The sequence below is a fragment of the Pelobates fuscus genome, chromosome 1 (genome assembly GCF_036172605.1).
Source record: "Pelobates fuscus isolate aPelFus1 chromosome 1, aPelFus1.pri, whole genome shotgun sequence".
NCBI classification, from domain to species: domain Eukaryota; kingdom Metazoa; phylum Chordata; class Amphibia; order Anura; family Pelobatidae; genus Pelobates; species Pelobates fuscus.
The window spans coordinates 270,746,725-270,771,323 of record NC_086317.1 but is presented as its reverse complement, the minus strand read 5'-3'; the positions used below and the strand labels follow the sequence as shown (position 1 = coordinate 270,771,323).

At 40.9% G+C, this 24,599-nt stretch overlaps 1 protein-coding gene across 1 annotated transcript in view; it reads left to right on the top strand.

Moving 5' to 3' along the window:
• The first annotated feature begins 5,184 nt into the window (after positions 1 to 5,184).
• Positions 5,185 to 24,599, top strand: part of TPST1 (tyrosylprotein sulfotransferase 1) — a 161,439-nt gene continuing 142,024 nt past the window's right edge. Inside the window, exon 1 of the mRNA XM_063457213.1 lies at positions 5,185 to 5,358. The gene's annotated coding sequence lies outside the window, so the exon portion shown is untranslated. The remainder of the gene's footprint in view (positions 5,359 to 24,599) is intronic.

Below are 24,599 nucleotides of genomic sequence, written 5' to 3'. Positions count from 1 at the left end.
AGGTATCCACAGGTGGGTTAAGGTGCTACCAGCGTGGGAGTCACCATGAGTAGAGAACTCCGAGTTGCCAGCCTGGGATATCACCAGGTGTGTGTGTGTGTGTGTGTGTGTGTGTAAAGAATGCATTGTGTTTCTGTGTGTGTAAGGGATGCATTATGTGTGTGTGTCTGTCTGTATGTAAGGGATACATATTGTATGTGTGCATGTGTAAGGATGCAAGGTGTATGTGTAACAAAGGTTAACAAATTTAAACCTCTTCAGTTTAGAAGGTATAATGATACATTATACAAATATATTCGGGGCCAATACAAACCATTGTGTGGAAATCAATTCACAAACCGGACATTACATAGGACTTGAGGTCATGCATTTAGACTGGAAAAAAGAAGATTTTGTCTAAGACAAAATAAAGTTTTTTTTTACTGTAAGAACAATAAGGATGTGGAATTCTCTTCCTGAAGAAGTGGTTTTATCAGAGTCCATACAGATGTTCAAACAGCAACTAGATGCATACGCAAAAACAGAATATTCAAGAATATATTTTAAGGTAGGGTAATAGCTTCTTGATCCATGGATTCATCTAACTGCCATTCTAGGGTCAAGAAGGATTTTTTTCCCTAGTTTGTTGCAGAATTGGAAGTGCTTCAACCTTTTTTTTTTTTTGCCTTCTTTTGGATCTAAAGCAAAAAACAAATGTGAGGAAGGCTGAACTTGATGGACGCAAGTCTCTTTTCAGCTAAGTAACTATGTAACTATGTGTATGTGTGTAGGAAAGCATTGTGTTTTTCTGTCTCTGTGTGTGTAGGAATGCATTGTATTTCTGTCTGTGTAGGGATGTATTGTGTGTTTCTGTGTGTGTATGTAGGGATAAATTGTACATGAGTGTGTGTGTAGGGATGCATTGTGTGTGGGTGTGTGGGTGTGTGTGTATGTAGGGATGCATTGTGTGTGTGTTTGTAGGGATGCATTGTGTCTGTGTGTTTGTGTAGGGATGCATTGTGTGTATTATATGTAATGCTAGGGAAGCACAGGGATGACAACTGGAGGATGACATATCTGACACAAAACACTGTGTGTCTGTCACTAATAGTTTTAATAACCCCTACTGCACATACCAACCAACTTCTTTAATGTGCTCAACCACTCTACAGCTGAGAGTTGAGACACTCATGCTGTGGCTAGTTGAACAATTGTGAGGCTTCAAATTGCAGGACTGGGGCTGTAAGTCTGAGGACTGATCTGATTATGATTTCAATCTGTTTTAATCTGTAATGATTGTTGTATCTGTTAACCATGCCACCTACTTCTTGTATCCATATTACCACTGCAGATTAATTATATTGCCAGCTACAAAGGTAATAAGGAGTCTGTCCGTACCCTGCTGCTTTAACCCTGTGTACACGGAGTGCTGTGAGCAAACAGAGTAGCTGACATGTTTCATAGCAGCAGCAATATTTAATAGAAAGCTAAAGTTATCATAACAGGAGCACTACTGACGAAGAGAGCATGTAAGGGAGAGCTAAGAGAGGGTTAGAATGATAGAGAGAGAGCTAAAGCACTTTACAGAGACATGTACTGTGTGGGGATCTCTTTATTACAGCTCTGTGTAATCATCACAGTGATCCTGGCTGTGTGATATAGTTATGAGTATCCTTATTGTGCCCCACTCTGTGTTATTTCTCTGGTATCTCTGTAGCCTGTACAGCTCTAAGAGGAACTATATACTGTAGCAAGGAGTCAAATTCTGGAGGAGGAGTCTAGCTCACTGGAGTAAAGGTACTGGGGACATTGACAAAGAGACACACAAAGGGTCTGCGAGAAGAGACACGCAGAAGGGTTGGGTAACAGGAAAAATAGATACACAAACAGATTGGGGGATAGAGAGACACACATGATTTGGGAGGAGAAGAGACACAAAAAGTGGCTGGGGAGAAAGAGACACAAAGGGGCGGGGTAACAGGAAAAATAGACAAACAAACAGGTTGGGGGACACAGAGACACATAGAGGTGCTATGGTAGACAAAGAGACACATAGTGGGGCTAAGAGGACAAAGAGACACATAGAGGGTCTGTGGGGACAAAGCAGGCCCGGACTGGCCATCGGGCATACCGGGCAAATGCCCGGTGGGCCGCGATGGCCGTGGGGCCGAGGCCGGCAGGGGACATCACAGGATCTCCCCTGCCAGCCCCAGCAGGGCCCTGCTCTGAGCCTCCATGGGCCGGTGGGGAGATCTCCCTCACCGGCCCAGAGACACTGACAGGCGGCCGCCAGCTGTGGGGTGTGAGGGAAGCAGCAGAGAGGACCGGCGGAGCTCAATCCAGCAGCTCCGCCGGGTCCTCTCGCGAGGTCTGAGCGTTGCCGCGGTTACCGCGGCAACGCTCAGATCTCGCGAGAGTGAACTCGGCAGGTTAGAGTTCACTCTCACCACTGGACCACCAGGGAAGGAAGCTGCTCCTCGGCTCCTCGCAGGCAGAACGGCTCCCCCCTCCCATGCTAAAGGTAAGAAGGGAGGGGGGATCTAACTTTTTTTTTTTTTGTAATTATTAATAATATATTTAAATTAAAAAAAAAATAATTATTATTAATAATATATTTAAATTAAAATATTTAAATAAATAAAAATCACACCAACAGCCCCCTCACACACACACATCACCCCCAGAACACACAGCCCCCCCCAGACACACACAGCCCCCCCAGACACACACAGCCCCCCCAGACACACACAGCACCCAAACACACACAGCACCCCCAGACACACACAGCACCCCCAGACACACACAGCCCCCCCAGACACACACAGCCCCCAAACACACACAGCCCCCAAACACACACAGCACCCAAACACACACAGCACCCCCAAACACACACAGCACCCCCAAACACATACAGCACCCCCAAACACATACAGCACCCCCAAACACATACAGCACCCCCAGACACATACAGCACCCCCAGACACACACAGCCCCCCCAGACACACACAGCCCCCAAACACACACAGCCCCCCCCAGACACACACAGCCCCCCCGACACACACAGCCCCCCCCCAGACACACACAGCCCCCCCCAGACACACACAGCACCCAAACACACACAGCACCCAAACACACACAGCACCCCCAAACACACACAGCACCCAAACACATACAGCACCCCCAGACACACACAGCACCCCCAGACACACACAGCACCCCCAGACACACACAGCACCCAAACACTCACAGCGCACGCAGACACACAGCGCACCCAGACACACAGCGCACCCAGACACACAGCGCACCCAGACACACAGCGCACCCAGACACACAGCGCCCTCAGACACTCAGCACACATCACCTTCAGACACACACAGCACCCTCACTCACAGACAGCACCCTCAGACAGACAGCACCCTCAGACAGACAGCACCCTCAGACAGACAGCACCCTCAGACAGACAGCACCATCAGACAGACAGCACCCTCGCTCACACACATACACATATATAAAATAACCCTCAGTGAGTTAACAGACAAAGAAAATTAGAAACCTAGAATGTGACGGCAGATAAAAACACCCTCACACACAGCACCCCTCTTAAATACACACACATTGCGCCCCTCACACATACAATACGTCCAAATATATATATATATATATATATATATATATATATATATACAAACACACACACTACAGCACCCCTCACACTGCACCACCACACACATTACGCTCCAGATACACGCTAGATCCCTTACCCTATATGCACTCTTAATCCTCTATATATATACACACACACACAATCTCCTATACACACTCTGGGTCCTTTACACACTAGATCTCCTACACACCCTCTCTACAACCCCTACACACACTACGTCACCTATACACACACACACACTACAGCCTGTATGCACACACTCGCTACATCCCCTATAACACTATGCCCCCTATACACACACTATCTACAGCCCCTAGCCACACATATTACACCACAAACACAAATGAAATTGACCTATTTACACAATACCACACCACACTCAACACACACGCAATTTCACAAGCAGGCTCCAAACACATGCACCATACACTTTCCTGGCCCAATTGTCCTCTGGTATCCCACTTGTGGAGACACCAGAGACAATTTAAAAGCAAACACAGCGCAAGCCTTTTTCTAATGCCAGAGCTCTTCAGCGCGGCTCTGCGCATTGAACCAACTTGCTCACTTTGAGAGGGGGTGTGCTTGTCATTAGTGATGACAAAACACACCCTCTCTGGCCCCGCCCCCTTCTTAGGGGGCCGCTCTGATTGAAAAATGCCCGGGCCTAATTTTTTTCCCAGTCCGGCCCTGGGACAAAGAGACACACAGAGCTTGGGGATGACTAAGACACACAGAGGTGCTTGGTGGGACAAAGACACACATGGGCTGGGAGGAGAAGAGACACACAAAGGGGCTGGGGAGAAAGAGACAAATAAGAGGCTGGGGAAGAATCACACACAGGGTCTTGAGGAGGGAGAAAGAGAACTAAAAAAAGGTGCTGGGAGGTAGACACACAGAGGAGCTGGGGATGTGGGAAGAGACACGCAAAGCTGGCAATCTTTGTTTTAGTTGAGGGTGGGGTTCAATTAGCTGGTCTTGCCTAGGGCGCTAGTCTCTGTCTTTAAGTGTCCAGTGGTTCTGTTAACTTGAGTGATAACTTTTATTTCGAACACAGAACAACATTAGGGTATTTACTAAAGTGTGAATTGAGCGGAATCGTGCTCTGAATTTCAAAATATAGCCAAAATTGCCAGACTGTGACTACACCTGAGCTGTAGAATGTATCTAGATCAGGTATATGTATCTAAATTATTATTATTTTAATTCTGTGCAATTCTAAAGCTTAATGTTTTGGTTTTTAACCTATGGCATTTTTACTGTCTTAAAAATTTGATTAAGCTTTCTCTTCCAAAATGGAAGAGCGTACACATTTAACGACTCCATTGTTGTAACATCCATCCAATGCCAACCATTATAATCACTATTGGAATTAATTGTGATTAAATGCGATGTCATGTATGAGGTGTGTTCTTTAATGGGTTAATATGGAACACAGAACGCACACACAACGTTCCATGTTTATCTCACTAGCGGGGAATTGGGATCCTCACTTCTCGCTGCCGCCCCGCCTACTGTCAAATCTGCCAATCACAGGTTCGGACACACCGCAGCCCTCACGCCCCGTCATCCAATGGCCGCTAGGCTGACATTCCCCGTGTGCCTGGCAGTGTCGTGCAGTGTTCGAGGTGCGGGAAGAAGGTAGACGGAGGTAAAGGATGCCGGGGGGCGGGGGTACCGGAGCTGACAGCGGCTGCCTGCCTGGGACGCTAACACAGGTGAGAGACAAACATGTCCTAACCACAAGGCAGATAACACAGCAACCCACCGGGACTGGCAGGAGAATGCAGCATTCTGCCTGGGAGAGGATTACAGCCTGAGCTCAACTATGTACGTACGTATATGTACTAATAGTGTGACCGTGTGTGTGTTAGCGCTGTCTGATATGGCTCTGAGCTCAGTAACCAGCCTCGCTGGCCAGCGCTGCCTATTGACTTTTGAACCCAGTGCTGTATGTTGGACAGTAATCCCAGTACTGGGCACGAATCACTGTTGTCTCAGTGCCAAGTATCAGACAGTGGTAGTCTCCATGCCCAGTGCAGAGCAGTGGGTTAAGAGGCAGAGCACCGCATATCTGTTGATTTATGCTCTGTGCCAATAGTCTTGGATGGATGATAGGCTAGGTGTCAAGCATTTTGGTTTAGATCATAGAATGAGTGCACAGCACCCTGGATTGCATATTGGGCTAGGTACCCAGCATTGAATGTCACATAATCAGCCTAGTACCACTTTGTGTTGGATGATGGGTAGAGTTGATAGGGCCGTTTGCATAAGAGGATTCTTAGAGTGCCCTTTGATTGTTAGAGTGCCCTTTGTCGCATGATTATTAGTGTCCCATGTCCCTTTTTCCAGAAGAAATGGCAGAATGCCATCACCCCCAGAGTTGAAAGATAGGCAGTGTGCCTGTTGCCCTGTCTGTCAGATAACAGGCAGTGTGCCATTGCCATTTGTATCCGACAATAGGCAGAATGCTCATCACCGCTTGTTTTGGATGATAGGCATAGTGCCCATCACTTTATGTGCTGGATGATAGGTATTGTATTTTAGCCATCTGTGTGTCGGACGATAAGCAAAGTGCTCAAACAATGTGTCCGTCTATGACAGAGTGGCCAGGACCATGCATGTGGCACAATAAAGTGCCCAGTGACCGAATAGCAAAGTGTCAAGCGCAGTACAATAGACTTTAGGCATAATGGCCTTTTGTTATATTATGTTATTGATTTCTAGCATTGGGTAAAGAGAAATTTAGAATATCCAGAACTGTTTATATCCGATGGTGTGTGCCACTTCGTATCCTAAATACTTATCGCACTATGTTTTGGGTTAGTATTTTATTCCAACAGGCAGATGGTGATGGACTCACAATATTTATGAATGTTCACTGTCAGCTTTATAATCCTGGATATATGAAATGTCTAACATTTTCTTTTGCAACACTGATTTTAATTAGCAATATGTGTATTTCATTGTTAGGCACTTACTGTTCTTTGCATACCGAGCCTTGGTACAGTCGCTGCCGTACTGTGTGGGCTTGTTATAGTGCCCATCGAGGAAGGTCACATGCAATATTAATTACTTTGCTTTAGGAGAACTATGTACACTGCCCCATTACTGTGGCTTAATGGTTTACCAACCGTGTCTTATACCGTGCCTCAGAGAGTGATTGCTTGTGCTGTCCAGGCTGCTGAAAAGGTTCAGAGAGAGTGTTTCACTTACTAGTGTGAATTTGCTTGGTACAACATCAGGATCACTGGTAATTACCAGGGTTCTTTCTCAAATTAAATCTTAATGTCTAGTAATTAAAATGTGTACTGTTTCCAAGTGATAAAGCTATCCTCAGCAACAATAAGAAACAATAAGTGCCTATTTAGACATCAATAGTCAAGAATAGATGATAGTTTGCACTGCAACTGTTGTGAACCATGACCCCTGATTGCTGACTGGCTGAGCATCATGGGAAATGGAATCCTTATCTACAAGTTGCAGTTCAAAAGTTTGGCATTCTGTGGGATTTAATGCCTTCCTTATTCTGGGGGCTGAATCTTAAATTCATGTCAACAAAGTCTCTTGCAGTAATCGTAGGATTGCACTGTAGACACAAAAGCCCTCAGGAAAGTATCAGACACGGTGGCTCGGAAATATGAAACAGGAGGAAAAGCAGAGAGAGATCATGGATAATTACAGTAACATTGGATACAAGTGGTGTAAGCAGTTTCAATGTGCTAGCCTTAAGGCATATGTTTAAGGTAGAGACGAAAAATTCTCAGCAGCCAGCGACACGTTTTTATTGAAAGAAGGAAAACCCCAGTTTCACGGCCAATTTAAACTTTTTTGTTTTTTTTATGTGGGAATGTTGAGGAGGGAAATTAGTAAATTTACATTTAGTGGTGTTCTCGGATTAGAAGAACAAATAGAAAGCTACATTATCTGTATGACGGCAATAGCAGCTAACATAATTAACATGTCACAGGGATAACAATGCTATTTCTTTCATTATTCATCTAGTTTTAAGGAAATTATTGGTCTTGGCAGTTTTAGGAACACGTGGGAGGTTTTGCTGCATGTTCCACTCTACTAAGCTGTGCTGACATCAAATTATTTTCTGTTTTAAAGATTGTTACAATAGAGATGTATGATTTGACAGTAATGCTCTTTTTAAGGGAACCCATAGTACCAAAAATACAAATTGGTTATCTTCTGTCCACCTTATTTTTGCATACGTATAAAAAAGTAAGTAAAGTAAAGACTACTCACCTTTTATCCATCTTGAGATGCCTCTGCTGCAGCTGCCCACTCTGCCTTTGCAGACATCATCATGCCTGCCGATGTCTTTGTAATCTCCTTCAATCCAATGCATCTCCTAGAGAAGCATTGGAATGTAAATATGCATGCTTGGCCAAATTCTCCCCTCCTAAAATAAAATACTGCTAACAGCAGCATTTCATTCCCTGACTGAGTTTTACTCGGAGGCACCTCTAGTAGCTGCCAGGAAGACAGCCAGTAGAGGTTACTTTAGCCTTGCAATGTAAATATTGCAGTGTCTAAACCCCTCCCCCTCATCCCCCCCCCCCCCCCCACAAAAAAAAAAAAACACTACAGAAAAACCACAAAACCTGCAATGTTTTACATTCCAGGGTTAGCATGACTGGACCACTGCACCCAGAAGTCTTCATTGAGATGAAGAGATCTGGGTGACTATAGTTTTCTTGCTCTTCTAAGGTATTTAAAATTCCGCACTGCTATGTAATGATCCAAAGTACTTTGAGATAGAGATGTTTTAGAGGAAATGCCATATGATTAAACAGATGTTCCTTCCCACTAAATAAATAAAACCAACGTTATGTATTCCACATCCTAAAATGCGTTTCCCTTTACTTGGCATATATGTCAGGATAGTAGCTTGTATAAATAGTACAATGTCAGGACTTTATCTGGGTTATTCAATGAAGTGAGATTTGTAGGGAATTCAAAGTAATTTTCAAATATAAGGTTAATTTAGCTGACTTTAAGATTTGTTTCCCAGTTTGGCAATTGTGGTCTTAAATTTGAAAATCTTTTTGAATGCACTGGTGAGAAATGACACACTGGTATAGGATACACCGAATGTGGTAGATTAGAATTAAAGTAGCATAGTTACGATTTAGCTTTGAAGTGGTTTGAGATTCCATAAAATTTATTCAGACAGGCATGTTGCAGTATATTAATCAGTCCTTTTCCAGAAGAATCTGTGCAATCTTTTTATCTCATGGCGTTCTTGAATCTCATCTGCCCACTCTTATGTTGTAGGAGTCATAAAATCAGGGCCCAACAAAGGCATGATCTAATAGCAGTCCCATCAGAGATGTACCTGGGCCATCCCAAAGAGTCATCGGACTGTCAGGGAACAAATGACATGTTATTTTGTTGCAGATCTTAAAGTTAAAGAACAGTAGTGGTCAGAGACTAAAATTCATTTTTATTGTACAGTTGTAAATATGTAATTGCATAAAGATTGTCTGTCGCAGATAGCACGGCAGTGTGTAAATCGGTTTCCTTGTAAGGAAAAGAAAAAAATACAAGAGCAATACTCAAATTCTGATGGACTTCTTTTGAAATCTGTCAAAATGCTGGGATGTTTGGTTATGTAGTGATAAAAAAAGTGCTTTTCTATTTATTTATTTGTTGTTTTTTAGTATTTTAACTGAAACTGAACTGAAATATATTTTCTGATCGCTTCAAGGGAGAAAAGGAAAAATGGTAAGGGAGACAGGGGCCAGCCTTAACTAGCTTCAGTATTAATAATTTTTATATACAAATTCTCACTGAAATTTCCACCTAGATATACATTGATTAAATTCATATATATGAGGAGGTATTAGCTCTTCAGGGCTGTGTTTGACTTGTGCTGGCTCTGCCCCTGATCTGCCTCCTTGACTGTCTCAGCCAATCCTAATGGGGAAGCATTGCGATTGACTCAGAACAAAACTTCTGATGATGTCAGCCAAGCAGGATGATCAGGGGCAGAGCCAGCAACTGGAGACTTGAACAAAAGTAAGATTTTATTATATTTAGGGGGGCAGATAGTGTTTGTATTCTTGACCCTATAGTGTTCCTTTTAAAATTGGGTAAATACAACCTCAGGTGAACATGGCATATTACATGATGTATTTAACAAACAACGTGGAAAAGCAGTGTGTAAAAAGCTAGTACACCTTATGATTCAATAGCTTGTAGAACCAGCTTTAGCAGCAATACCTTTAAGTAATTGTTTTCTGGATGACTGTCTCTCACATCCTTGTGAATGAATTTTGGCCCACTCTTCGTTACATTGTTGCTTCAGTTCATTGAGGTTTGCTGGCATTTGTTTATGCACAGCTCTCTTAAGGTCCTGCCACAGCATTTTAATCGGGTTTAGGACTGGACTTTGATTGGGTCATTGCAACACCTTGATTCTTTACTTTTTCACCATTCAAGTGTAGATTTGCTGGTGAATTTGGGATCATTGTCCTGATGCATGACCCAATTTAGACCAAGTATGAGCTGTCGGACAGATGGCCTCACATCTGATTCTAGAATACTTTGCTATATAGGGGAGTTCGTGGTCGACACAATTCCTTCAAGATTCCCAGATCCTGTGGCTGCAAAACATGCCCAAATCATCACCCCACCACCATCATGCTGCCATATTTGTTTCGGAGAGAATAGACTTTCTCCTGTCAACCGTACCAAACAAATCATACTTGTCCAGGCTTTTTCTATTTTTACTGTCATGAACTTTAACATTTAACATGCTAACTGAGGCCTGTAGAGTCTGAGATGTAAGTTGTTTGTTTATTTTTCGCAATATCTGTGAGCATTGCACAGTCTGACCTCGGGGTGAATTTGCTGGTACGTCCACTCCTGGGAAGATTGGCAGCTGCTTTCCATTTTTGAATAAGCTTTCTCACTGTAGAATAATGGACTTTAAATTGTTTGGCAATGGCCTTATAACCCTTCCCGATTTGATGGGCAGCAACAATTGCTTCTACAGGATCATTGCGGAGGCCTTTCCTCCTTGGCATTGTATTAACACACTCCTGAATAGTCCAAACCAGCAAACTGCTAAAACTTCAGCTTTTATAGGTGGTCACACTTACTGATGACCAATTAATTAAGGGCATTTATAGAGAAGAACCTGTCTGCTACTTGGTCTCTTACGTCCTATTAGAGCAGTAAGCGTGTACTTAGTTTTTCACACATGGCTTCTCCATTTTAGCTTTATTTTTGTTAACTAAATCATGACACGGTGTAATATGTCATGTGTTGTTGTTCATCTGAGGTTGTATTTGTCTAATTTTAAAACCTGCTAAGGAACAGATGATTATTGTTCTGTCTTGATATGTAAAACCATAGAATAGAGGGTGTACTTTGGATTTCCTATGACTGTACCTGGGGTCTGCCAGGTGCCGCTCCCTGCATTGAGTGACAGCCAGGTGCTTCTGTTGGCTTTCCTGAGCTAAGTCCTCCAGTGCAGGGTTATCACAATGGCTGAGAGTGGCAGCTGATCACCTGATGGCTTAGCTTAATGAAGAGAGCTTCCAGCTCTCATTGAGCAATAGTAGAGTTGGGGAACTCTAGATTTGGTGCTCGGCAGACACCAGGTAGAAAGTCAAGCCGTTATAAAACTGTTTGACTCCTTACAATAGGGAGGTGCTAGGGCATTATTGGGCACTATTTTTCAAAAATGTTTTATATATACAAACATGTTCTGTGTCATATTCATCTACTGTATAGCTTGAAATTGTTGACAGCTGCTTCCCCCAGGGTGAAAACTCTTCAGTCTTTCATGTTTTAAAGGTCCCTGCTCTGTGTGTCATGTGTGCTGTGAATCTTTTTTAGTTCAACCTAGGAAATCTGTTTCAACACTAAAGGAAAATATAATGACGTATCCAGATTTTCTTTTTGTGTGTTGTCACAAGCTACTACACAGCTCTATGAGCAGTTTCTTCATTTTCCCTGACAACCAAAACAAAATTTTCGTGGTTGTGTTGCTTTCTTGTTTTGGTTTTTGGTGCTAGGAAGCTATCCTTGCCAACTTTTCTTCGAGATCCTTTGTTTTAATTTCTATCCGATGTTTAGCTTCAACAAGAACACCTCACAACATTAAGAGGTATGACGTTGACATTTAAGTTTGCACTAGTGATTCCACTCTCACCACTGTCCGCGCCCAAAATAATTAGTCCTTTCTGGACAGGGGGATGGGCCACCCAAGGAAGATGCAGCTGGCTAATTCAGAATGGCAGGAACAGAGCTTAAATTCTGAATATCCTGCTGGATCTGGACTGTTGGAAGCAGTGTCATTGGTGGAATCATCACTTCTAATTTCAGCTGGCCAGTTACAATATGGAAAAGCAGTTCCTGCTCAGACCATGAAATTAAGCAAAGTAGATGGTAGGAACCACACTCATTCCCAGCTGCCACTGCTCCAGAGCAGGACCAGCAATCCCAGAATAATAGGTAAAGAAGAAAAACTCACAGGCAGTTTTATTGTAACAGAATGCAACGCAACGTTTCGACCGAAAAGGTCTTTTTCAAGCTTGAAAAAAACCTTTTCGGTCGAAACGTTGTGTTGCATTCTGTTACAATAAAACTGCCTGCGGCCTGAATTCGGAGTGCCTGTGAGTTTTTCTTCTTCAGACAATGAAATTAGGCTCACAAAACCTTTCTGGCCAAGCATTGTTTTTTATTAATTTTATTTCAGAAAATGAAATTAAAACAGAAACATTGCTAAATTGTTCAAACCCAGCTCCCTCATCTTACTTTGAAAGAAATTGCTCTAACAAGGTTAAAATCCCAATATCTCATAACCATCGGTCATCCACTGAAAACACTTAATCTTTGGATATTTTTTTTAACACAGCTGGATCGATAATAAGAAGGCGAATGATGCATCTCCCAAACCTGGCCAAATAAATAACATCTGCATTAAAACTTGCTGCTGATATGTTTTCATATACCTGGCACTGGTTTTGAGAGTAGACAGCTGCCTATAGGTGTGTGTCTATTAGGGGCATCAACTGTTAGTGGAAATGCCCATTTGGCTTTTTTATGTATATTTTGATCTTCTTTTTTTTTTTTTTTCTAACTATGCCACTTGTCATGAAGCAAGCAAAAGGTAACTAGGTATTTTTGGAGGGTCAGCCTTACTTCTTCTGTTTTGTGCCTACAGGCACCTGAGATGAAGCACTTTCCCTGGGCATAACTGTTTTATACCTTTTGTTGTTTAAAATTACTCTTTGCTCAGTAAACATGTGCTTAGTAAAGAAAATAAACAACTTACTGCATAATATCAAGCTGCAGAGTTGCCAACTATAGCTTTTGTACTACTTATAGTGTTTAGTGGTTGTGTGAGAAGTATAAGCACATCAGGAATTTGCAATGAGTCTCTTAACAGTAAGAGGATTATGTGTGTTTGACTCGTCAATAACCACAGTGCTTATAGCCTCAATTATTGCGCAATGTTGTCACACAGAGCTGTAGTTCTCAACCTTTATGACACACTTTCACATTACAGAGGTTGCTCAGACAGAACTAATGTTCACACCTATTACTGTAGTTTAACTGGTGGAAGAGTGGAATACTCGTGGCACCAACATAGTATAAATGGTTACTCCAAGCACCATGACCACTTCAGGGATTCGAAGTGGTCATAATGCCTGGAGTCTGCATCTGCAGCACTTCGCTATGAACCACTACACAAACAGGGCTTAATCCTTTTGCTACCAGAAATATAAGGTCACATCAAGCAACGCCACCAGAGCGTCATCAGCTAATTTTAAATTCTGTGCATATTTCTAAGTTCAGCGTTGCATTCATTGTGTATCAATTAAACTGTTAATAGCTCCTGACTGATTCCTCTTCTGCAGCTGTCACTAGTTTAATACTATCCTTACCTTTTTGTGTCATTTTACCCCACTCCCTCTAGTAAGCTCATTGAGCAGGGCCCTCAACCCCTGTGTTCCTGTGTGTCCAACTTGTCTGGTTATAACTACATGTCTGTTCGTTCACCCACTGTAAAGCGCTGCGGAATTCGATGGCGCTATATTATTAATAATAATAATAATAATAATAGGATGAGAGAGGTCAAATGATGCTTTAAGCCGAAGAATAGACGGCTGGAACGGCATTCAGCTTCTGCAACCTTGAGGAAGCCAGAAGCTCACGGAAGCAAGGTAAAGTTAGTGTAGGACCCGCTTAGGGGGGTCTGCCTTGACGTTGGCAGGCGGGCATTCCCTCGAATGGCCATTGGAGTAACTAAATGACCTATATACGTTTGTGACTCTCAGAAGTGGCTTTCTCAATAAATATAAAATTGAAGGGACACTAGAGGTAGATTTCCTGACAGCCAGGAACTTTCATTCCTTGAAACCGTGCTTCCAAGTCTTCAAATTATTCAAATAAAACATTTTAAGGGCCCATAAAAGGAGGGAATTCCTGTAACATTTAAAATGTTTTGTGGGTGAGTACAGTACTTGAAAATATAATTTATTTATTTTTTTAAATCTGCAAACTTGGTATTTCACAGCTCAAATGTTGCCTTGCCTATCACTTTTTGTGTGTTTTATGTAAATGATATATTGCGACACATTTCTCATTTAAAATGTGCATAGGGATTTTGTTCTTTTTGCTATGAAAGCAAGGCACACATGTAAAAGTAAACAATAATGTTGTTAGTGATAGCTTAGATCTTTAACCCCTTAACGCCGTTACGGCGTGCTATGCCGTCACGGGTTAAGTGGGCTTTAAAGCCGTTATGACGGCATAGCACGCCGTAACGGCTTGCAGCCCCAGGAGGTAAGTTATACTTACCTCCGCCGCGATCCGCTTCGGGAGGACTGCCTCACAGCCCAGGCAGCCCTCCCACGGCAAATGAGGCCCCCGGGGGCCATGTGATCGCTCTCAAAGAGCGATCACATGGCCCTCTATAGCTGGCTGTGGATATGCCAGCAGGGGGACTGTTTGAAATATCAGACAGTCCCCCTGCTGGTGGGAAGAATTAAAAAAAATAATTAGACATGTGTAAAAATAAAATAAATGCATTTTTATATATATATAATATGTATATATATTATATATATAATATATATACATATTATATATATATGTAACGTCATACAAAGTGTATTTTAATATTAATATAAGTATATATATTAATATTAAAATACACTTAGAATGACATTACATATATATAATATGTATATATATTATATATATATAATAGATGTACATATATATTATATATAAATACGTATAATTAAAATAATAAATAAATTAAATAATAAAATAAATAAATAAAATATTGAAACAAAATTTAATATAAATTATATATGCATATGTAATTTCATTCTAACTGTATTTTGTTATTAATATATATATATCGGTAACAAAATACACTTAGAATGACATTCTATATATATCTATCTATATATAAAATGCAAATAACCGCAAATATATATATATATATATATATAGATAAATACATATAATTACATAAAAGATTACATCAGTATACACGTAGAATTTAAATACCTATAAATGCATATATATTAAAATTCTACATGTATATTTAAATAATCTTTTAACGTAATTATGTGATTTGATTAATTAAAATTTGATTGACATGCATGACAACACAGGGAGAAAGTGCAGAGAATTTAATTTGCAAGCACTATATTTGACCCTGTAACTCTCCAAGACACCATAAAACCTGTACATAGGGGGTACTGTTTTACCCGGGAGACTTCGCTGAACTCAAATATTCGTGTTTCAAACTGGTAAATTGTATTACAACGATGATATTTTAAGTAAAAGTGACGTTTTTTGCATTTTTTACAAGCGAACTGCACTTTTATGGTCTATATTATTGTTGTAATATGTTTTACTGTTTTAAAACACTAATATTTGTGTTTAGTGAAGTCTCCCGAGAATAACAGTACCCCCCATGTACAGGTTTTATGGTGTTTTGGAACGTTAGAGAGTCACATATAAGGCTTGCATTTCATTTTTTTCACATTGAAATTTGCCAGATTGGTTATGTTGCCTTTGAGAGCGTATGGTAGCCCAGGAATGAGAATTACCCCCATGATGGCATACCATTTGCAAAAGTAGACAACCCGTGGTATTGCAAGTGGGGTATGTCCAGTCTTTCTTAGTAGCCACTTAGTCACAAACACTGGCCAAATATTCGTTTTTTGCTTTTTTCACACAAAAACAAATATGAACGCTAACTTTGGCCAGTGTTTGTGACTAAGTGGCTACTAAAAAAGACTAAACATACCCCACTTTCAATACCTTGGCTTGTCTACTTTTTCAAATGGTATGCCATTATGGGGGTAATTCTCATTCCTGGGCTACCACACCGTCTCAAAGGTAACATTACCAATCTGGCAAATTTCAATTTGAAAATGTAATGTTCTATATTTGACCCTGTAACTTTCCAAAACAACATAAAACCTGTTAATGGGGGGTACTGTTGTACTCGTGAGACATCGCTGATTACAAATATGTGCATTTTTTTTGCAGTAAAACCTAACAGTATTATGACATTCACAGTTAAAATGTCAGACGGAAATGCAAATGTAAAAAAAAATCTTATTTTCTCAAATTTTTTTTACTTTTATTCATAATAAATGATGTTCCATATATGAATAGTTAATGATAGATTAAAGCCCTGTTTCTCCTGAACAAAATGATATATAATAAGTGTGGGTGCATATAATTTGAAAGAGGGGAACTACGGGTGAACAGACACATAGCGCAAATTCCAGTTTTTGTTTACGTTTTGTTTTGATCAGAACGTGCACTATTGACTCCGTCCTGAAGGGGTTAAAGTCCTGAGCAAAGGACAAAAGAAGGACTTTGAATATATTGGAGTATACATAAGAGTGTTGTGATGTGGTTGGTGATAAGATTTGAACTTTTGGAAGTGAAACTTTCTCATGGGATGAGATTGTAAACATACAGGGAGTGCAGAATTATTAGGCAAGTTGTATTTTTGAGGATTCATTTTATTATTGAACAACAACCATGTTCTCAATGAACCCAAAAAACGCATTAATATCAAAGCTGAATATTTTTGGAAGTAGTTTTTAGTTTGTTTTTAGTTTTAGCTATTTTAGGGGGATATCTGTGTGTACAGGTGACTATTACTGTGCATAATTATTAGGCAACTTAACAAAAAACAAATATATACCCATTTCAATTATTTATTTTTACCAGTGAAACCAATATAACATCTCAACATTCACAAATATACATTTCTGACATTCAAAAACAAATCCGTGACCAATATAGCCACCTTTCTTTGCAAGGACACTCAAAAGCCTGCCATCCATGGATTCTGTCAGTGTTTTGATCTGTTCACCATCAACATTGCGTGCAGAAGCAACCACAGCCTCCCAGACACTGTTCAGAGAGGTGTACTGTTTTCCCTCCTTGTAAATCTCACATTTGATGATGGACCACAGGTTCTCAATGGGGTTCAGATCAGGTGAACAAGGAGGCCATGTCATTAGATTTTCTTCTTTTATACCCTTTCTTGCCAGCCACGCTGTGGAGTACTTGGACGCGTGTGATGGAGCATTGTCCTGCATGAAAATCATGTTTTTCTTGAAGGATGCAGACTTCTTCCTGTACCACTGCTTGAAGAAGGTGTCTTCCAGAAACTGGCAGTAGGACTGGGAGTTGAGCTTGATTCCATCCTCAACCCGAAAAGGCCCCACAAGCTCATCTTTGATGATACCAGCCCAAACCAGTACTCCACCTCCACCTTGCTGGCGTCTGAGTCGGACTGGAGCTCTCTGCCCTTTACCAATCCAGCCACGGGCCCATCCATCTGGCCCATCAAGACTCACTCTCATTTCATCAGTCCATAAAACCTTAGAAAAATCAGTCTTGAGATATTTCTTGGCCCAGTCTTGACGTTTCAGCTTGTGTGTCTTGTTCAGTGGTGGTCGTCTTTCAGCCTTTCTTACCTTGGCCATGTCTCTGAGTATTGCACACCTTGTGCTTTTGGGCACTCCAGTGATGTTGCAGCTCCGAAATATGGCCAAACTGGTGGCAAGTGGCATCTTGGCAGCTGCACGCTTGACTTTTCTCAGTTCATGGGCAGTTATTTTGCGCCTTGGTTTCTCCACACGCTTCTTGCGACCCTGTTGACTATTTTGAATGAAACGCTTGATTGTTCGATGATAACGCTTCAGAAGCTTTGCGATTTTAAGAGTGCTGCATCCCTCTGCAAGATATCTCACTATTTTTGACTTTTCTGAGCCTGTCAAGTCATTCTTTTGACCCATTTTGCCAAAGGAAAGGAAGTTGCCTAATAATTATGCACACCTGATATAGGGTGTTGATGTCATTAGACCACACCCCTTCTCATTACAGAGATGCACATCACTTAATATGCTTAATTGGTAGTAGGCTTTCGAGCCTATACAGCTTGGAGTAAGACAACATGCATAAAGAGGATGGTGTGGTCAAAATACTCATTTGCCTAATAATTCTGCACTCCCTGTATTGTTTACAGCAAAGTAAAGGTAATCTTGGTGATGTATACTAAACATGAGGCTAAAAAAAAAGCAAGACATTCAGAAAACTAAACAGAAACAATGGGTTTCTCTCTACCCTGTTCCTCATCTGGTATATCACTAAAGAGAGAGGGGCAAAATTAGGAATCACAGCTGCAAATAGCAATTGCTCTCATTGAGTGTAAGTGCTACCAGTCTTGGGCAGACCACTACATGTATGGAACAGTCTGATTACTGTTGCTGTCATTTTGTGCACCACAAAGATACATTTTGAGTATTTATAAATAAGAGCATGCTGGAAAATGTGAGTTACAGGTGAAAACTTAAAGGATTAATGATAAATTTTATTTTTTTGGGCTCGGGCTCCCAAATTCTTGGAAAATTTGCCTATAAACTTTACATATATATTCTATGCTTATTTGAATGGCATAACGCTGTAACCATAAATCAGTGTGACATCACATTGTGATGAATCATGGAATCTAAAAACCTCATTGCACCTCGAATTGCATGTCCCTGGATGGCTGAAACAGAAACTCTTCCGCGATCTCAGAGATGAGTTTGTTGTACCCACCTCCAGTCTGCCCGTGCTCCTCCTCTGTTCTTTGCCGATTGCCTTGCTTGAAGACATGTCCCCAAGCATAGCTAATGTCCTACATGACACTGACAGGCTGGTTTAGTTGCCAGCACTGGTTGCTACAGGTGGAGAGTCCCCACTGTCTCTCAATTCCTTGGTATTCAGTGTCTGCTGAGGACTTGAGAGATATGAGAGAAAAAGCAGTATTCTTAGATCATACCCATAATGGTACTATAGATCCATCCTCCCTAGTACATATGTCCCGCCTAGACCCCTACACTCTGCTGAAGACCTACGTCTATACTCTGTTGGTACTCCACATCTGATGCTCGCTTTCAAGACTTCTGTATCGCTGCACCGTTCCTGTGGAACTCCCTCCCCTTTTCGGTTAAAGGCTCACCCAGTCTACACTCCTTAAAAAAAAAATATATATCATTAAAAACTTACTTTTTCACAAAAGCATATCAATTAAACTGTTACTGTCTCCCAACTGATTCCTCTTCTGCAACTGTCATGTAAAAAACAACAACACACTAAATTTAGTGAACACTATTCTGTCAATCTACTTCCCTAATAGTAAATCTTTTGTGTCACTTTACCCCACTCCCTCTCACATGTAAGCTCATTGAGCAGGGCCCTCAACCCATCTATTCCTGTGCATCAAACGTGTCTGGTTACTATTACATGCTTGTTCGTCCACCCATTGTAAAGCGCTAGGGAATTTGTTAGCGCTTTATAAAAATAATAATAATCATAATAATGCCACTGCTCAATTCACTGCCATTTGTGAATTAAATAATTTTGTTTGTGCAGCCCAAGTCACACCTCTCTGAATGTAACTTGCAGTGTCTTCCTAAATACTCACTGTAAAGTGAGATTTAATGTCTATATATTTTTTTTTCGTGCTAATTATGTTTAATGTACAATTTCTTATCTCATGCACTGTTAGTAGCTTGCTAGACCTTGCCTCTTGTGTGTGATTAAAGTTCAATTTACAGAATAGGAGATTAAAAAAAAACAAAAAAAAAAACAAAAAACGTCTAAGGCAGTGTAAGTCACAGACAGGGAATTGTGGCTAGCTTGAGGACACTAATCTCTGCTCAATATCAAGCTATCTATAAGGAGAATTAAAAAAACGAGGGAAAAAGAATATAAGGACAAAATAGGATTTATTTAAAAACAAATCCTGTAATGTGACAGTGACACTTTTTAATTATTGTTATTATTATTATTATTACCATTTATATAGCGCCAACAGATTCTGTAGCGCTTTACAATATTATAAGAGGGGGAATTTAACTAGAAATAGGATAACTACAAGAAAACTTACAGGAACGATGGGTTGAAGAGGACCCTGCTCAAACGTGCTTACAGTCTATAGTTCAGTTTCTTTCATACACCTGATCCCAAAGTGCTGATCAGTGAGAGACATGGTGGAAAGACAGAATTAAAAATTAACTCACAGCACTAAAGTAGCTTTAGTGGTTCGAGCCACCTGGCATTATCCCTGGGTAACTTTTTAAAACCGTTTTTCTAACAAAATATCAATTCAAATATGTGATCTAGTTGTAAATAAAATCTTTTTTAGACAAAAATGTTATCTTGGGGTTCTGGAGACATTCAAATTGATATTTGATTTAGTGCTTTATGTCTACAAAACTCCTCAATGGCATTTTCCCATAATGCCGACTTTACGGTTAAATCTTGACATATCTTATCATAGGCAGCTAAGTAACCTCATATGCAAACATCACACATTCTTGCCTTGTCAGTCTGTCCTCTAATTCTTTACCAGTGTCTAGGAAATGTATGTGGTCTCAGCAAGAGAGTGCAAGAGTTGCCACAGGCAAATGTTATCAGTGATAGCTCCCTCTCATCACACACGAATAGTCCACATCTTAATTTAGCTTTCCTTTCTTTACCTACCTCCCTGCAAACTGCCTTGCAGAGAATATATATTTTTTTGTTTTGCTTCAGTTGCACAAAAACATTCTGTGAATGGATTGTGAGATCAGTGCATGATGTCACTGTTAGTGTAAATATTACAGGAAGCAACATGTTGTTGTTTTTTTATATGCTTCTAGTGGAATGAGAGGTCAGTACATGATGTAATTTTTCCAAGTGACAGAGACGTATGATGTATTGCTTTCCTGTGAGTGGATTGTGAGGTCATTACATGAGGCTAGCATTAGGGGAATCTTGACAGGATAATGCATATTATGTAAAAGGGTTACTCCAACAAAAACAGTGTTTTTTTTTTTGTGAGAAATGCATTCCGATGCAATCCCCCCTCTGCAAAAAATAAATAAAAACTTACCTTGTTCCAATGCCAAGTTCTCCCTGCAGCCCGATATTCCGTCACTTCCCGTTTGTTGTAGGAAGGTTGGTGTGACAAGAGCAATCTCGCCACATTGCATTGGAGAAGCCTGGTTGCCCGCCTGCTGCCTTTGGACTATGGACCAGACTTTAAAAGACTTAATTTTCCCTGCAGAAAGGCTTATTCGTGCCTTTCTGCCGGGGTGTTCGGTAGATTTTATCTACCGAACAAACTGCCAAAAGAGAGACCACCTGGGAGCTGGAGTGTGCCGCCAATTTACCTCCCTGAAGCTGCGGTTAACTGCAGCTTAATTGACGAATACAGGGTGGTCTTTGTTCGTTTACCGAACACGTGGCGGCGGCCATTTTAAAAGTCCCGAGCGGCCAGCGGTGTTCAGCGCTTACACTATGGATCTAAAAACGGACACTTAATTGCACGAAAACCGCTGAGCCGTCCGTCGCCTGGTTCTTATTCGTACAGATCTAACGAATACATGTTCATCCGGTACTTTTGTTATGTGAATGTGTTAATCCAGATAGCTATGCCATAGAGCCTATTCGTGTAATTAAATACTTTGGCTCCATGGCAATTGAACTGTGTGAATAGGATCTGAGCGCTATTCGGTTGTTTTGTGTGCTCAGACCCCAGCTATCTGGGGATGTGTGACATGTCTGTGTTTTATGTATAAAATATGAATTTGTGTATTTTAAAGTGTTTTAATGTTTTTGTGCTCACCATGTGCATAATGGTGATTTGCCTTTGTACTGGGAGATAATTGAATTACTTCTCAATTATCTCCAGGGCAGAGGAGAGGAAGCCAGGATGCATTGTGGGAAAGTATTGTGACTGTATGTCCTAAATTGATACCTGTCTGTCTTTTGTAACATTCTCCCGTTTGGTCCCCTAGGGGAGTGTCCACCAAGTGGGAGACCTGCATAAATACTGGGCGGGTAGCCCATAATAAACCAGACCACTGCTTGACCCTCAACACGGATCTCTGTCTCGTCTTTGGGGGGGATTTACTGTATGCTGTTAGAGACTGATTGCCAGCTTGGGAGCTTGGGGGCTTTTCCTGTTCGTCTGCTAGCAGCTATTCGTGAGGTTCGGGAGTTTGGAGTGCTACCTTATTCCCTTGTATGCAGTTCGGGAGTTTGGTGCATTCCCTTGTATCCAGTTCTGGAGTTTGGTGTTTTACTGAAGCTGCCTTTATATCTGGAAGGGGAAGATCTACTAAACGGCGGTTTAACCCTTTTATGTCTGGGGGTGCCGTTACAGGTGGGTGGCAAGAAGAGAGGGTGGAGTGCTGGTTTCCTATCCCCGTTTTTCAGACTTCACATTAGCTTGTTCTAAGTTGGCTAATAACACCCCAATGATGTTGCCTGAGGTGGCATTACAAAGCTAAAGGGTTAATTTCTGTGTGGTGCAACTTGGAGGAACCCTTTTTAACTAGTATAATTTGATCTGTTTATAGTGTGTGTGCCTATAGTGATGGACCAATCTCTCACACCGTTGCTGTTGTAGACGCACAATAAACAACACCCCACAAAAGTATAAAACCCTACAATTGCAATACTACCAAACTAAGATTATGTCCAAATTCATATTACTCATGTTACTTGCCCTTGCAAATGTTGTAGAGTCTACCACTGGTCCCTCAACAACGCCTTAGATTTCTTTTTTGGCACAATTGAGATCCTGTGCAGTAAATCAATCATTGTTGCAGGAATCTACCGCCCACCTAGCTCCCCAGTGCATTCCATTTCTGACATAGCCCATCTCCTTAGTGAAACTATAGCTCAAAACCCAGAAAGTGAACTGTTGGTCTTTGGAGATTTCAATATTGATTGGCTGAATCCTAAAAATAATAGTTCTTGCTTGCTGTTTAATAAGACTTTGCAGCTAACGCAATTAATCTCCTCCCCAACTCGCATAAACATTAAAAGCCATAACCATACCCTGCTCGATTGGATTCTCTCCACTTTTCTTGATAGAATCTCGGAGGCAGGTGTTCTCCATAACTGTTTCAGTGATCACTGCTTGGTGTACTACGTGCGCAAAATAAAGGCTACTAAATCTGCTCCCAAGGTTAAAATCACCATGTCCTTCAAACAATTTAATCTTAAATCCTTTCTAAATGACATCAAGAACCTCCCATGGCACAGATTAAACTGTATTCCAGATCTAAACTGTGCAGTTGAATTCTTTCAGCCTGAACTCCTACAAGTTTTGAATTTTCATGCCCCGCTGCATAAGGCGAGAGTAAAAGGGGCACATATGAATTGAATCACATCTGATCTCATCCAAATGTAACAGTCTCGGGATTCATTGTGGTCAAAGTTCAACCGTACTGGCTCTATGAACGATCACTGTGCATATAGAGAATGACGAAATATATGCACAAAACAAACAAAATTGGCCAAGGCCCAATATTTCTGTGAAAATCTGAACTTTAACATATCAAACCCTAGAAACATTTGGAAAGTCAGAAATAAATTACAAACTCCCCCAATCCACTTCCAAGCCTCCACTGTCAAAGTGGATAACCAAACCCTGCAACTTCCCTTAGATGTAGCAAATGCCTTTTAACAATTATTTTTTTCTGATGCTCCACTACCCTGATTGCAAATTTAGTGGGGCCTCATCCACATTTGTAGTTTCAGCATGTGTCATTTATTAGCTTGGCAAATACCTAATATAGAGAAGTTCAAATTTAGACCTATACCTATTGGTGTCATTAAAAAAAACACCTTAATAATCTAAAAATGAAAAATCAGTCTGGACCTGATCAAATACCAGCAATGCTGTTGAAGCTTAGTGCGCAGGCAATTGCTAAACCTGTCACAACCCTAATTAACGAATCCTTGGTTTCTGGATACATACCCACACTTTGGAAGACTACAAAGGTTGGTTTTGATCATATGTATCAGATCGCTTGCAATAAGTGTCCATTTCTGACAGCGACTCCCTCCCTCTCCCAGTCACGTGTGGTGTTTCCCAAGGTTCCATTTTCAGCCCCTTACTATTCACATTATTTATAAATGATCTGCCTAATGTCTCCAAATCCTGAAATGTACACATGTATGCAGCCGACACAGTAATTATCTATGCAAGCAAATCCAATCTACTGCAACTTGAGGCTGTGCTCCAAGACCAGTTTAGAGGTAGAAAAGTGGATCACAAAAAACAAACTCTTCCTAAACGGTGACAAAACTGTCACAATGATCTTTGGAACAGTACCTAAATTACACAATTTCCACCTATCCATCAAAACAAAATCAAATAGCACACTGACCACAGTCCACTCTTTCAAATACTTGGGTATGTTGTTAGACCCTTATCTATCTTTTGGCCTCCACATAGAAAAACTTGCATCTAAACTATATCCCTATACAGAAACAAATCCTGCCTAAACACTACAGTAAAGGAAAAGATTGTACAGTAAATGATGATGCCAATCATTGATTATGGGGATGTAGTATATGCACCTGCACCGCAAACCCACCTTAATAAACTTAATACATT